Genomic DNA, 17,430 nt, shown 5'->3' on the forward strand with positions numbered 1-17,430 from the left:
ATAGCAAACTAACCTATCCTTTGACTACACCTTAGAAGTTTAACCTTCAATCTCTTGTATAGAGGGATATATCTTACGATTAGGGATGAGTTCCATACTGAACTAAAGTAACGATCCTGAAAGTGCAAAAAGTTAGTACCGTATACTGAAAGTTGTCGCTACGGTACAAAAATTCAAAAGTAAACTAACCAAAAAATATCATACTGCTCCAAACAAATACCGATCCTAAAAAGAACTTAAAAAGTGGGTACTAAATTAATACCAATACAATTCGATACCAAATCTTCATCCCTACTTACCACCATACCATATCCCTTGGAGACACTTATACACAATATCATTTAAGTAGTTTGTCCAATATTTTTAGTTAGTAGAATACGATTTGAAATTAAATCTTTTTAAAAATTCTAAGGTTAAATATATTGGTGGGATTTTTTTTTTTAATTTCTCATTTGGAGTTCATTATGATTAACTAAGGCTTAGTGGGATTTCTCATGTTATTTGGTAAGAACTTAATATGTGTCTGTTCGGCTAATTTTTTTTTTGAACGGTCAACGAATTTTTTAAATGGGTTACTGGCGAAATTCACCATATCAGGATACACTCTCCTTTCAAACCGGGGGGGGGAAACCCTCACCTAGGGCCAAAACCCGTGAACACTTGCCCGAAGGCACGGCAATGCGGTGAGGTAAAACCCGCTCAGTTCAAGGATTGAACTAGCGATCGCCGCCTACTCGCCTTGTCTACTATCATCACCAGGTGCCGCAGGAACTAAACTAAATGTTGGGGACAAGAATTGAACCCAAGTCACTTGGAACGTCATGTCTCTCTCTTATCACCCCACCACTAGCTCATTGGCATATGTCGGTTCGGCTAATTAAGATATAGACATTCACTATAATTTACCATATAAATAACACTATATTTTGAATACAATTCTATTTTCAATAAATTTAGACCAGAATATCGAGTTTATTGTGTATGCTTGTTTGTTATCTAATTAACTCAGGTTTTTTTTCTGTTGGAATTAAAGTCAATATAGTTTTTCACGAAAGTAGGATCAGTTCTTCAGATTTACGAACCTGTATTTATGGCAATCACGAAAGTAGGATCAGTTCTTCAAAATCAAATAGCCGCGAATTGCTAAGCCCTGTTGGGAGATATGGAACGTGACGGTCAATTTTGGGGAGAGGTTAACTTGTTCAAAACCCTAGGAATTCTAAAAAGCCTTGACGGTCACAATTAACAAAATATGACCCGCGAATGTTGTTTCCCATGATTTTTAAACCAAAAATAAGTAATTTCCCACGAATTTGTGATAACAAATAAACGGTGGCAAAAGTTGCCACCGCTTAGCTACCGTATCAAATAAGCACGCTTAATATAAGAATAAGTTGCTTGATTTGCTACCTTTTTATTTCTCGGTAGCAAACTTTGGTGATAATTGCCTATTTTTCTAGTAGTGACAGGTCAATAAAGGTTCTGGTGGCTTATTAGATTCTTTCTAAAGTACAGGGGAGTAATGTGTCAATTTCCTTCTTAAGTTTGTTAATCTGTTGTTAAAGTTTGCTAGGTGAACAAATAGCATATAAAGAGCTACTTGCTCATCAGTTAAGGCACTCTCTCAATTTTTCGATTCTATCATTGTAAACTTTTCTTTCTTTGTAATTGTTCGTTGATAATAAGAGATCAAGCATTTGATTCTTGAATTGTTCTTGTTCTGTTCTACAACAAGTGGTATCAGAGCCTGGTTAGGGCTCGATTGAAGAACAAATTCAAGGTTAATCAGTTCGTGTTGAAGATGGTGTCAACTAAGTTCGAATTAGAGAAATTCGACGAAAGGAATGATTTTAGTCTGTGGAGATTGAAGATGCGAGCACTGTTGGTACATAATGGTGTGGTGGATGCATTGAAGGGGGAAGAACAACTTCCTGTGGATCTTACAGATAAAGAGAAAAAGGAAATGATGGAAAAGGCTCATAGTGCGATTATATTGAGTCTTGGGGATCGAGTTCTAAGAGAAGTATCCAAAGAAACTACTGCAGCCGGAGTTTGGTCAAAATTAGAAACCCTGTATATGACCAAATCACTTGCAAATCGATTGTATCTTAAGAAGAGGTTGTACACTTTTCAAATGAGTCCAGGGAAGTCTCTTGAAGAACACACTGATGATTTCAATAAATTGATACTGGATCTTGAGAATATTGAAGTTGAAATTGAAGATGAGGATCAGGCAATCTTATTTTTGTCATCTCTTCCTCATTCATATGAGAATTTTGTGGATACACTTATGTATGCTAGAGAAACTCTCACTATGGAAGAGGTTCTTGCTGCCTTAAATTCAAGGGAATTGAAAAAGAAGACAGATGTAAAGGAAGAAGGTGGAGATGGTCTAGTCGTAAGAGGAAGGTCAGATCATAGAAGTGCAAAATCTTCAAGAAATTTAACACCAAGATCCAAATCAAAGTTCAGGAGAAAGTGTTTTGTCTGCAGTTCAGAAAGACACCTAAAGAAAGACTATCCTGAATGGAAAAGGAAGAAAGGTGAAGCCAACAGTTCCAAGAATATAAGTCATAACTCTCAAGATGACCAGTCTGATGGTTATGAGAGTGCTGATGTCATGTGTGTTACAACTGAAGAAGTTAAAGACAAGTGGGTCATGGACTCAGGATGTTCATTCCATATGACTCATGTGAAAGAGTTTTTTAAAGATCTAGTGTTTGAAGAAAGTGGATCTGTAAAACTTGGTGATGACAGGCCTTGCAAGATCCTTGGGGTAGGTACAATCACTTTCAAAGATGCACAATGGTAGCATAGTTGATCTCAAGAATGTAAGGTATATTCCTAGTCTTAAAAGGAGTTTACTATCTTTGGGAACTTTTGAAAGGGATGGGTATCATGTTAGCCTAAAAGATGGTAAAGCGAAGGTCATAAAAGGGTCTTTAGTTATGCTATCTGGAACTAGAAGAGATAATAATGTGTATTTGTTAGATGGAAATGTAGTTCATGGGGCAGTTGCATCTATAGCATTAGATGACAAAGATGATGAATTAGCTCTCTTGTGGCATAGGAGACTAGGGCATATTAGCAGCCAAGGCTTAGTTGAGTTAAAGAAACAACAGGTTCTTGGTGATATTAAGAGTTGTGATGTAGATTTCTGTGAGATTTGCATAATGGGTAAACAAAAGAGGGTAAAGTTTGGAACAGGAAAACATACTACCAAAGGTATATTGGATTATGTTCATTCAGATTTGTGGGGTCCTGCAAGAGTTGATTCCTTAGGGGTGCTAGGTACTTTATGTCCATTATAGATGATTTCTCTAGAAGGGTATGGGTGTTTATCATTAAAAACAAGAATGAAGCATTCAGTAAATTCAGAGATTGGAAGATCTTAGTTGAAAACCAGACTGAAAGAAAGTAGGATCGGTTTCGACCTGAATGAGTCGTTCGGAAGAGCTCTCGTACGTTTCAGAGGCGGAAACTAAGAAACGCACTTGAAAAACAGCTTGAAATACACTTTAAACCTCTTGTATATTCAATTAACAGTGTTTACAATGAGAGGAAATACCGGCAGCACTTCGGTATCAATTTGCCTGACCGTTACAAATGACAATACAATGACAGCTATTTATAGTGCCTACCCTATCGTTTGAAACTATTCAAACAGTCAACAAATTTCAAACGGTTACAACTCAAACAGAAGCTATTCAAACGGACATATACATTTCAAACGATGGCTTCTAAACTGTCAACATTTCATTTGACATTTCAAACGGACACTTATCAAATGATTGGGCCTTCATGCGATTGGGCCTTCAAATGGTAGCATCTCATTGGATAGAACAAACGGCCACCATACACTCACACATATTCAAACGGTTAGTCTTCTTCGAATGATATGGCTTTTCAAATGGAACCCTTCACATGATTGGACCAAACATCTTTTGTTTTATGTGTGATGATGTCATTGATGATGTCACTCATGTGATGTCATCATCAAAGATGATGACATAAACCTTGATCAAAACCGCAACGAACCCGAGACTTGACATAAGACGAAGACGACAGATGAATGCACTAACAGACTCCCCCTCAGATGTTGACGAGTCTTAAGTGTCAAGTCTTCACAATCTTCAGTCTTGATCTGTCTCTAGGCTTAACTCTCAGTCTTTTCTTGCAGGACTTCAGACTCCCCCTTGCGATATACTGGCATTTCTTCAGATCATCAGCATCAGGATCGTTGTCTGGCTTTCCATCTCACAGCTTTTCATCTTATCCTGCAAAAACTCTACCTCAAAGTAAATTTCTCTCACATATATATCTCAAACATAAACACTCGCACTAATTCAGACTCTCCTTCAAAACAAACACAGATTTTCCAATTTGATGAACCACTATAAGGTTAGATTATGAAAACATTTAATTCCAAACATACACTCCCCCTCAAATATTACTCATCATGTTTAGCACTCGGAATTTTAAAAATATGCTTTTCAATACCAGTTGTCGAAAATCTTTTTGATTTTTTCAAAAGTTTATGCTAAAACACACACAAAATCTTTTTGGATTTTCTGAAAGAAATATGAAATGCAGTAAAGAAATATTTACAAACAATATATTTTTGTGAGTTCGTGTAAGAGGATCATATCAGTTTTGAGACAAATCACCAACACCGTTAAGCTTCATTTCATTTTAAGTTTTAAACAATTTACCTAGATTGTCAGTATACTGGTCCACTTAAATTTCCACACAAAGTTCAACTGATCCGAGATACGATATTAATGTTTTAAGCACTTGAACTTATCCGTGTGCCCCACTACTTGAATATACTCCCGTATCCAGATCCCAATATTCAGTCTTATAGGTGAGTATACCACAGATGATATCTGTAAGGGGTTAGGTGCGAAATCGTGAGAGCTCAGGTCAGAACTTCCGTTCAGCAGAGAGATGACGGCTCGACTTTTGGTGGGTCCCCTTTAGAGGATCTTTTTTATAACAGCAATGACTATCAATTTTATTGTTTCATCGATTTGCTGAGGGCGGCGCTTTTTCAAGCATTTGCAGAAAGTATTATCCGGGGACTAGGTCAGAACTTCCATTCAGCAGAAGTCCCGGGATAATACCCCAGATATCACTGAGCATAAAAACCTAGTATCTCAGAATAAGGGACCTTTCAAACAAGATTTCAGGGGTTACCTATATATCCAAGCAGTTTTGTTAACCCACAGAATAAGCAAGTTTGAAATTTAGGTTTATATCTCGTCACAATCTACTAAATGTGTAAAAATCTACTGACACATCCGCAGTAAGATTGTTTATCACTTTTAAACTTTCCAATTCTTTAGCATGTTGTGATAGTCCACTGATGTACTATCATTTCCTCTTTTATACAACAAAACTCATTTTTGATTTTATCATGTTTTTGGCTTTTTCAAATTTTCTAATGTTTTTGGATTTTTTGAAATTTCTACTCCCCCTAAAATGCAAACACATTAAAGAAAATTGAAAACAAACTGTACAGAAATATGACAACCGATATCAAATCGCATCAATTCGCCATTCTCTAGGTATAAACAATCTGAACTCCCCCTTTCACAAACCATTTTCTCATTGAGATTTCAAAACACCTAAGTTCGTTTTAATCAAAATGATTTTTCCGGAAAATGAGTTTGTTTTTACCACTTGTAAGTTTACCACTTGTTTAAGTACGGGGATATGGTTCATCATCTTGTCAGTTTTATCAATTGGAGTAAATCAAGTACAACTTAATGTCCTTGATTCACTGTTTGCAATCAAGCAACCTGTACCACTTGTAAAAATAACCAAACAATATCACTTGTAGGTATGTCACCTCTACACAAACCATTTTACCAATCAGAATGCCGATTCCTGCTTCGCACTTACCAACCTGGAAGCTCCGGCGTATTCCTTTAACCTGTAAATTTTTAACAATTTTAAGAATTTTTTCATACAAACTCATAATACATGAATGATGCCGATTCCTGATCCACGATTACAAATTTGGGATCTCCGGCAAGTCAGGATTTTCAAACAAAGAAAATGTCCACCCAAGCCTGACCAGCCTTGGGTGATTTCAATTCAGACTTGGTTGGGGGTGTAAGTTGCTTTCTTTTTAGCGTAGAAATCTTTTACCCCTTTCACCTTCCCATCGACCATCTTTCCGAAAATCTTCTTTACTTTCCCATTAAATGCTTTCTCAACATCAAAACTATTCTTTTCAGAATAATCTTGATTTGAGATTTCAGTCTTTCCGACTTTTCTTTTAAAATTCTCAGTCCTCAATGGTGGAAAGTTCTCGTCATCCATTGAAGGAACTGAGTTTTCATCACTCTCATCAAACTGTGGCTCCTCTGATTTTGTGGAATCAGATTCATCACCAGATTTTACCTCAGATTTCTTAACAACCCATTTTTGATTGTCAAGTTTCACACTACGCCTGTAAAATCTCTTCGAACACTCACCAACTTCAAATGTTGAATTTTTGAAAACTTTAAATTTTTCAGTTGGTGATTCGGTTTTATCAACAACAACGTGCTTCAGTTTTCCAGAAACTCCCTGTTTTGTGTTTGTCGCTTTCGGACAGTTCCATGCAATGTGACCAGCTTCATTGCATCGGAAACAGGTTCTGGTTTCTTTCTTCACGTAAGCTCCATTCTTTCTCTTCTCGGCAAGAAATTCTTGATTTGTTTGTTTCCAGAATGAGCTTTTTGCTTCCTCTTCCGAGCTTGTACCTGAAACAAATTTTGTATTTGTTTTAGAAAATTTTTCATTTTTATAGTTTTCTGGTGGAGTAAAACCAAGTCCTTTTTTTTGTAGCTACGATTTTGGTTTGGTTTATTTTGAAAACCAGAACCAGAATTGTAACCTTTTTTCTTGTTTAACCTTTGTTGAACTCTTGAGGTGTAAAATTTAGGTTTACCATTAAGATTTAAATCTTTTATTTCAGAAATATTAATTTCTGTTAGTTTGAAACCTTTCTTATCAAATCAGTTTTGACACCTCTTATTGGAAACTCCTTATCAAAATATAATTTGTCAGAATCATTCAAAGTATATGCAACTTCAAACGTTTCGTCATTCAAATTAGATTTTGACAACAAAAACTCTTTACTGTAAATACGTTTTCCCGATGATTTAGAACTCTTTTCAGACGAACTCGAACTCCTGACTGACTGACACGAACTTTCGGACTCGGACTTTGACTCTGATTCCTCATCCTTATCCAACACCTAATCGACCACTCGTTTTATCAGTTCAGACTCATGATCTGTGTTGGATGCTGTGAACCTGACGTCAATATTGTCCGGTAAAACATCGGTTATATCGGATTCTAACTTAATATTGACCGCCTGTTTTAGTTCTTCCTCATTAGGTTTTCTAGGCGAGTACCCTTCCCAAATCGGAGGCGGACACTTATTATAACAGACACCCTGTTTCTTACCAGTATTCGTTTTCTTCTTTGGCTGTTCATCTTTAAATGCCTCAAAACCTTCAACTGTTGGATAAATTCTGTCGATTATGTAGTCACAACCTTTGTAACTTTGCAGCAATCTTCTGATTCTTTCATTCTCAGCTGCTTCATTCTCCAACTCTTTCTTCCACTTTGCACATTCTTCTATGTACATGTTGATCTCTTTCTGCTTTGTCATCATTGTAGCATTCATCATCTTCAAAGCTTTCTCTCTTTCAGAGTTAGTCTTCTCCAGACTATTCACATGCCTGTTCAATATATCATATGACTTTTTCAAGTTCTTTACATCAAACAACAATTGTTCTTTCAACTTTTCTAACTCACTAAACCTCTCATCTTTTTCCATACATTGTTTACAAGCCTCTAAACATGTAAGACAGGGTTTTGTGACTTCGACAATTTTTTCGATCTCTATGATTTTTTCAACTTCAAAAAGTTTCTTAGCTTCAGTCACCTTTTCTGCTTCAATAATCTTCTCATTAACACTACTATTATCAGTTGGTGATTTGTCAAACTCTACTGATTTGTCAGAACTATCATCCGAAGAACCAGAGTTAGATGATGTTTGATCAAAAACGAATGCTCTTTCGGAACTTTCATCTGAAGAACCAGAATCAGTTGATGTTTGATCAACAACAATTGATTCTTCTGAACTTTCATCGGATGAAACAGATTTTTCTTCTTGATTCTTCTTATTCACATCATTGGTCTCCATATGTTCTTCAAGCTTCTTAATGAATTGACAAATTGACAATCTAGAGTATTCTCCATTTCTTTTTAACTCCAACAGATATGTACCCCATTCTTGTTGAGGTATGGAATTGGCTAATCTCTTAACCCATTCATTTGGTTTTTTCTGAATACCCTTCTCAGACATTGAGCGAACAAGATGAGTATACCTCTCAATGATACTCTTTGTACTTTCTCCTAGATAACCTGAAAACAAATCAAATTCTTTCTTTAATACATTTATTCTAGTAACTGTTTCACTATTCATATTAAAGAATTTTAAGTCCATGATTCGGAAACACGTTTATCGAGACAGTCACTTAAAATGAAATGTCAAATTCAAACTAGATCCCCTTTCGAATGAAATGATTCACCTCGTGAAACACCTGAAACAAACAAACAAAACACAATCAGTTTAAAACACTTATCAAAGCAACTGAATCAAACTGTTACTCTATGCGAACTGAATCACTCGAACTGATGACTATTCCGTGCGGACTGAAGATTGAAATTGGCAGACTGTGAGAACTTAACTTGATGCAAACTAAGATTTAAGTTGTCAAACTGTACGAAATGCAATGACCCGGATCAAATTCAAACAATCAGACTCAGTACGTGCGAACTGATGGACTTTCGGACAACGTGATAGACCTTTGAAAATTTTGAATTCCAAACAGTGTGATCTGGACCTTTGACAAACTGATGTGTTGACTTTGACACACAATACAAATCTCTATCACATGCCAACTGATGATCAACAATCAATTGAGTATGACGTGGGCTTGACTAAGTACAACCGACAACTTAATAGACCTCGGTATCAATATCACTCTTGGGCCGCATTTATTCATTTAATGATTGGGTTAAATGTTGCTGACACAACTCACATATACACCTGAATGTTGATTGGGCCACAACAATCTACCAATCACTTTTGATTATCTTTCAAACCAATGTGGCCGACAAGATTATCCCTTTAAAAAACTTTGATAGGGCCGTTTAATCCAACGAACTGACAAATGATTGGGCCGCAAAAATATGTGGTGGACTGCCGACAATTTTAACTCATTTGGCCGTGAAACTCTAGTTGATGATTGGGCCGCAAAAACTGATCAATACACATGAAACATGCAATCGACAACAAATAAAAATTCCACTGATTTTTTTATCAACCGAATACACATGATTTCCCTTTAAATCCTAGTGGCCGACAACTTTGACACCTCTTAATTCTCATTTGACCTCAAAATTGATGGCATACAACTTTTCAAGAAAAATCAACAGTCACATGCAATCACATGTAATCTTGAACAATGCAAAACAATCAATTACTTTGTATGTTGACAAAAAACGATTCACGTGATCACATGACACACTATGACCAACTTTTCAAAACGGTTCACACACTTCAAATAACAAAAGCAACTGATACACTTCTATTAAAGTATCACACAATTCGATGTAATTTTCAAGCGGTGAACTTTTCAAACGGTGGGTTGTTTCAAACGAGGTGTCAGTTCAAACGGACAATCATGTAATTTTCAAACAATAGAGATTCTTTTAAACGATCAGGAGCTATTTTTAAACGATTGGAAGCCAATTTCAAACGATAGAACCAGTATTTCAAACGGAACGGTCTATGACGTCATCATTTAACGAACAATTTCAAACGGACAAGCAGTTTTCTATCAGTTTTAGTTCAATTTTTAGTCTGAAACTTGTAAGGCTTTGTTAAATGTCAATTCCGAACACAGTCTGAAGGTTTGAGCCGATATTAACCGTAAAAAGTATCGGTTTTGAACAGAAGGTGTAGAAAATCAGATTTTCAAGCTGAATATGGCAAAAACTCCTCGTCCTGAGCTCTGATACCACTTGTAGGATCGGTTTCGACCTGAATGAGTTGTTCGGAAGAGCTCTCGTACGTTTCAGAGGCGGAAACTAAGAAACGCACTTGAAAAACAGCTTGAAATAAACTTTAAACCTCTTGTATATTCAATTAACAGTGTTTACAATGAGAGGAAATACCGGCAGCACTTCGGTATCAATTTGCCTGACCGTTACAAATGACAATACAATGACAGCTATTTATAGTGCCTACCCTATCGTTTGAAACTATTCAAACGGTCAACAAATTTCAGATGGTTACAACTCAAACAGAAGCTATTCAAACGGACATATACATTTTAAACGATGGCTTCTAAACTGTCAACATTTCATTTGACATTTCAAACGGACACTTATCAAATGATTGGGCCTTCATGCGATTGGGCCTTCAAATGGTAGCATCTCATTGGATAGAACAAACGGCCACCATACACTCACACATATTCAAACGGTTAGTCTTCTTCAAATGATATGGCTTTTCAAATGGAACCCTTCACATGATTGGACCAAACATCTTTTGTTTTATGTGTGATGATGTCACTCATGTGATGTCATCATCAAAGATGATGACATAAACCTTGATCAAAACTGCAACGAACCCGAGACTTGACATAAGACGAAGACGACAGATGAATGCACTAATAAAGAAAGATCAAGAAACTAAGAACAGATAATGGATTAGAGTTCTGTAATAAGGAGTTTGATAAATTTTGTAGAGACTGTGGTATTGCTAGACATATAACAGTACCTGGAACACCTCAGCAAAATGGGCTAGCTGAGAGAATGAATAGAACTTTATTGGAAAGGTTAAGGTGTATGAGGCTGAGTTCCGGTTTACCTAAGTGTTTTTGGGCAGAAATAGTCACAACAGCAGCTTATTTGATTAACAGAAGTCCTTCTAGAGTTTTAGCAATGAAAAATCCATTAGAAGTGTGGTCAGGGATAAAACCAGAGTATGAAGACCTCAGAGTGTGTGTTTGGCTCTTTAGCTTTTGCACACATCAGTCAAGATAAGCTAGACTCTAGAACACAGAGATGTGTACTTCTAGGATACACAGAAGGGGTAAAGGGCTATAGACTGTGGAGGTTGGATGGTGGTAGTCCTAGAATAATCAAAAGTAGAAATGTTGAGTTCAATGAAGATCTATTATACAAAGACGTGGTTGGTACAGATTTGGGAAACAGTTCAGGAAAAGCTCAAAAGCCAGTTCAGATTGAGGTGGAGTATAGTGGTGAAAATAGCAACTATGAACAGTCTGGTGATTCTAGTGGCGGTCAAGAAGGGTCATCTGGAAGTACAAGTACTTATTCCTTAGCCAGGGATAGGGAAAGAAGAAATATTGTGAAACCTTTTAGATTCAGAACCAATAGTGATCTGTCTGCTGTTGCATTTAATACAGCTGAACAAGAGAGCATCTATGAACCACTTACCTATCATGAAGCTATAAATTCTGAGAATAAGGATAAGTGGTGTGCAGCCATGAAGGAAGAAATGGATTCTTTAGTTAAAAATGGTACTTGGATTCTGGTTGAGAAGCCTAGAGATAAAAAGCTTGTATCATGCAAATGGATTTACAAGGTGAAAGAGGGAATGATAGAAAAAGAGAGTCCCAGGTTCAAAGCTAGGCTTGTAGCTAAAGTGTTCACATAAAAGGGCAGGTGTTGATTATACAGAAATTTTTTCTCCTGTTGTAAAACATACCTCTATCAGAGTTCTGTTGTCATTAACAGCTGCATTGAATCTTGAATTAGAGCAATTAGATGTAAAAACAACATTTTTGCATGGATTCCTGGAAGAAGACATATACATGGCATAACCTTTAGGTTTTGTGCAAAAAGGTGAAGAACATAAAGTGTGTTTGCTAAAAAGGTCGCTCTATGTACTCAAACAATCTCCTAGACAATGGTATAAGAGATTTGATGAGTTTATGGTTACACATGGGTTTATGAGAAGTTCTTATGATTCCTGTGTATATTTCAGAGAGTATCAACCATGATATTATTTGTATTTGCTTCTTTATGTGGATGATATGCTCGTTGCATGCAAACACAAAAAGGAGATTGAAAGAACAAAACATATGCTAAAGTCTGAATTTGAAATGAAAGAGCTTGGGATGGCTAGAAGAATTCTAGGAATGGAGATTAGCAGAAATAGAAGTAAGAAGGAGTTGAGGTTAACTCAAAGTTCTTATGTGCAGAAGATTCTCAAGAACTATGCAATGGAAGGTTGTAAATCTGTTAATACACCTTTGTCACCTCATTTCAAATTGTCTACAAATGATGCTCCTAATACAGATGAAGAGAAATAGTATATGGACAAGGTTCCATATGCAAATGTAGTTGGAAGTACGATGTACTTGATGGTTTGTACTAGACCAGATTTGGGTTTTGCAGTAAGTTTAGTCAGTAGATACTTGGCAACACCTGGAAAGAACCATTGGGAAGCTGCCAAGTGGATTCTAAGGTACTTGAAAGGCACTAAAGATAAAGGTTTAGTGTTTAGTGATAAGTACAATGATCAAGTCAAGATAGAAGGTTTTGTTGATGCCGATTTTGCTAAAGACCGTGATAAGGGCAGGTCAATCACAGGATATGCATTCAAAGTTCTTGGTAATGTGGTGAGTTGGAAAGCGCAGTTGCAGCATGTTGTTGCATTGTCAACAACAGAGGTTGAATATATAGCTCTAACTGAGGCTGTTAAAGAAGCAGTTTGGTTAAAAGGGCTTGTTACTGAGTTGGGAGTTAAAACAGGAAATCCTGTGGTTTTTTTTATGATAATCAGGGGGCTGTTCAGTTGGCTAAGAACAGTGTGTTCCATGAAAGGACGAAACATATTAATGTTAGACTGCATTATATTAGAGATGTGATAAACTCTAAGGAAATTGCAGTACAAGGAGTGGATACAGATGAAAATATAGCAGATATTTTTACTAAAACTCTGCCTGGATCCAAGTTTGACTACTGTGTAGATGGATTGGGAATTGGTTAAAGTCATAATATTGACTTTAAGGTGGAGTTTGTTGGAATTAAAGTCAAATTAGTAAGGGTACAATGGTCAATAAAGGTTCTGGTGGCTTATTAGATTCTTTCTAAAGTACAGGGGAGTAATATGTCAATTTCCTTCTTAAGTTTGTTAATCTGTTGTTAAAGTTTGTTAGGTGAACAAATAGCATATAAAGAGCTGCTTGCTCATCAGTTTAGGCACTCTCTCAATTTTTCGATTCTATCATTGTAAACTTTTCTTTCTTTGTAATTGTTCATTGATAATAAGAGATCAAGCATTTGATTCTTGAATTGTTCTTGTTCTGTTCTACAACATTTTCTTTCTACCCATATACATATAAGAGGCCAAACTTATGTCTAAAATAACAAATCTTAAGTTTTCTTTGCTCCATGTTATGATTTTTTATAATTAAAAATAAATCAAACTAACTGTATGTGACGACCCGTTTTTCCTGACGTAGAAATCGCTCATGTTCTCCGATTAATTTATCTATATTTAGTATGTCCTATTTATTACATCGCTCGTGTCTTATTTTTTATTCATCAAACTACCAACGCATATTTTTGTACTTTTTCACACCAATTTTCTGCTATTTTTCATGATATTTTTAGAATTTTCAATTTTTTTTACTGAAATAAACAACAACTTTACAAACAAACTAATCCTAAAACCGAATTTTCATCACACGGGTTAAAAATATAAAGGTTTAATGGTCAAAGGCGAAATGGGTTGGTCAAACGAACGGTTTAGACTCAGAATTGGCTACTTATGCTTTTTAGATTGCTCAAACAAGGACATTTTGAAAAAGTTTTTGAAAATTTCCCCATTCCCACACTTGAGGTCAACATTATCCTCAATGCGTAGTGTTTAACTTAAATGGTCAAAATCGAAACTTTTTCTCCCCATCCCCACACTTGAGGTCAACATTGTCCTCAATGTGTTGGAATGAAAGCTTTTAAAAACACACAAGGGATGTGACACGACCAACCTCCTAAACTTCGCCCCGGTACAAATATACAAAATACATTCGACTTATTTAACGAATTAATAATCAAAGCGAAAAAGAAACATATGCACCTGGTTTTCACCCATTCATCGTGTGCTCCTTGATCCTTATTGCAAAGAACATGAAATTACCTACAAGTCCAATAATCGTGTAGAAGCAAGCTTCTCACAAAAATCAACACCCGTTAGCTAATCCATTTTTACCATTTTTATAAAAGATTTACCAAGTCATTTGTTATTTCATTTTAATTTTGTGGAAAAATATTTTACAACAATAACAGTCCTAACTCACTTTTGTAGGAATCACGCCGGCATTTAGCATATACACACAAGCCTTTTAAACCTCCCGATAGCTCGGGAAGACCAGTAGGTCTGGTGAGGGTTATATAGGGAACACTCCCACAACATTCATTTAGCTATTAAAATAAAATGCAAAAAGAAAGATAGTACAAAAATATAAAAGAAAAAACTAAAAGAAAAGAAAACATGAAAATAACTAAAAATATTATACAACAACAATAAACATACCACCTCATGGTGGTCGAACATAGTGCTTGTCGCCTACGAACTCTTTCACACCACTTATTGGTGATTCATTGTGACAACCCTCACTAAACCAGGTATCCGTACGACTTAATTAATGACTAATTACTGTGCTTACTTGAAATTACTGATGAACTGCTACTTGAGTTCTGATACTTGTATATTCCTGCATCATACTTTACATACCGTTACTACATTATTCACATACTGAACTCTAGTGACAAACATGATGCACAAAAGCACACTAGCACTATGAACGGATAACCTATTGAGCATGCTGATAAAGCCAGCATCAGGCAGACATTGCCTCTAAGGCCTGTATGAGCCAGAAATATTTCACTACACCCATAGTGAGTGTAGGGACACAAGGGTTGTAGAACTGCGTCTCTAGGAATAAGATACAGTGACAGGATGTGCCTAGGACATACACTAAGCACAAAACTCAGCACTTTAACAAACAATTCAGCTTTTAGCTAACTAATAAAGTGCCAAAACATGAGAAAAATATTACTAGACACTTTCCAAAGTGTCGGGAATAAGTTGTGTCAATAAAAATGGTATTAACGACACTCTAAAGCTTTGTTAAGCACTTTAACGGATTACTATCCAACCGAACAACCGGACTATACCCGGAACATGAAAATATTGCCATTAAAACTATTTATCTTTTCCTGAGCCAGTTAGGGTCCCTGAATACCCTAACACCCGCTTTAAAACACAACACACAACTAACCGGGTTAAGCACTTAACTAACTAACTTAACCTAACTAGTATCCAACTAATTAGTTGAAAATGGACTAGAACCCCCCCCCCCCTTGAGCCGTTTCGGTCCCCATGGGAGATATCTTGTACCATTTTGAATATTATATTACCTCTTGTCCCATATCTAAATGACGTCAAATCCAATGGATCATAGTCCTAAACATTGTCTATAAGTAACATGTAATGCACATTATAATCTTTCACTTAACACCACACAAGAACACTTCCTCTCCCTCTCTCAAAGGCTTCGGCCGAACCCCCTATATCCATCCATCAATTCTTTCAAGCTTGATCATCACATTCCAACATCATACAAGTGTCAAGGGTCACGCATAAGGAGTCTTGGTGCACTCGGAACTCGAAGGACCTCATTCTCTTGCTTTTATCCACCCTATTTGCGCTTAGATTCTTCCCTAGCCTCGAGCTAGTGGTATGTTACTTAAAACACCTTCCCGAACTATTTTGAAGTGGTTAATATGATGTGTAAAGGTTAAAACTCGAAATCATACAAGATGATGCTTTAAAGTTTACTAAAAACACAAATAAAGATGGTTAAAAGCTTATAAGTTGTGTAAATGTTGTAGTAATTAAATTGTGTGGTTATTCGGACCCGATCTATGTTGTGGTAGCTCGGATCATCATTTAACCCGGGTTGGTCATGATCATAGATCATGACATAAGGTTGTTTTGAATGAAGCAAGGGTTAAAGGGTGAAACTCTACCACACACGAATCATGAACTTGTGTAAAAGCGTTTTTACTTGTAAAATAGTGTTTAAAACTAGTAGATCTACGTATCTACAAGTGGTATTTTCAAAGGACCGAGTGTCAAGAAAATCATGTTTTCTAAAGACGGATCTTATGATAACTAGAACGATTTTTAGAACACACAAGTGTGTAAACACTTGTGTAATGCAAGGTTTCGACAAAATAACTATTTTTGTAAAATTTACAAGAGGATGCAAAAACGGACTTTCTATAAAAACGGGGTTTTTACGAAACCGGACTAATTTATATTAAGATCCGCTAAAAGTAATGAGATTTACTTCATATTTTTGAGTAAATCACAAGTTCATGAAATCTTTGCGATTTACATATTATTTAACTAGTTGATGCGTTGAATATTGTTTTGATTGAATAAGAAATTGGTTGAATTGATTTGTAAAAGCAAATGATACGCTTGAAAGCGTGGCCACCTCCAGTTACAGAGGAAACTCTGGCGAAATTTTTCCAAAAACCTAACACTTAGAATTATTTTCACTATAAGTGTTAGAAATACTTTTTGACATGTTTTCAAAATATATAAGTTTCGCCACGACTTTATTTACAAATATCGGAGGTGGGATTTTCACAAAATAAAACGTGATATATATATATATTTGGTAAATATATTTTTCACAACGTTACTGATTAATTATTTTGTGAAGTATATAATATTATTTTTAGGGTAAAAATAATATTAACGAACGTTAACGGATCCAAAATAATACGAACGCTTTCACAATGAATATATAAGTTACACCGTTAATATTTATTACCACTCGATCGCTAAAACGTAACTTACGCAATTTAAAGAAATGATTATGAACGCGTATATTTGCCAAAGTATTATTTTGGGAGAATTTTGTGAAGTAAAACTACAATATTTTTGAGAAAAATATTTATATTTTGGAATTAGAAATAAATATATATTAAGTGAGACTTAATAATATATCACGAACGCACATATATTAAATCCCCCATCCTTGGGAAGGAAAATAATTACCAAGTATATACGGAATGTAAACACCAAATAGTTGTCTAACTATTTCCCAAAAACCTAAACCATAAAGCTAAGGCACGGCCGTCCGTCTAATAAGAGTTAGAACTTGTAGGTCGTTGCACAGCTGCTTGCTTTCGGAGACATACTTGGTAGAGACGCACCGTTGTGAGTTCATGTCCCCCTTTTCTCTTAACTGTTTTCAGTTTTCTAAACTGCGGGGGTGAAATACATGTTACTATGATTACGAATAT

This window comes from Helianthus annuus, chromosome 12 (assembly GCF_002127325.2).
Source record: "Helianthus annuus cultivar XRQ/B chromosome 12, HanXRQr2.0-SUNRISE, whole genome shotgun sequence".
NCBI lineage: Eukaryota > Viridiplantae > Streptophyta > Magnoliopsida > Asterales > Asteraceae > Helianthus > Helianthus annuus.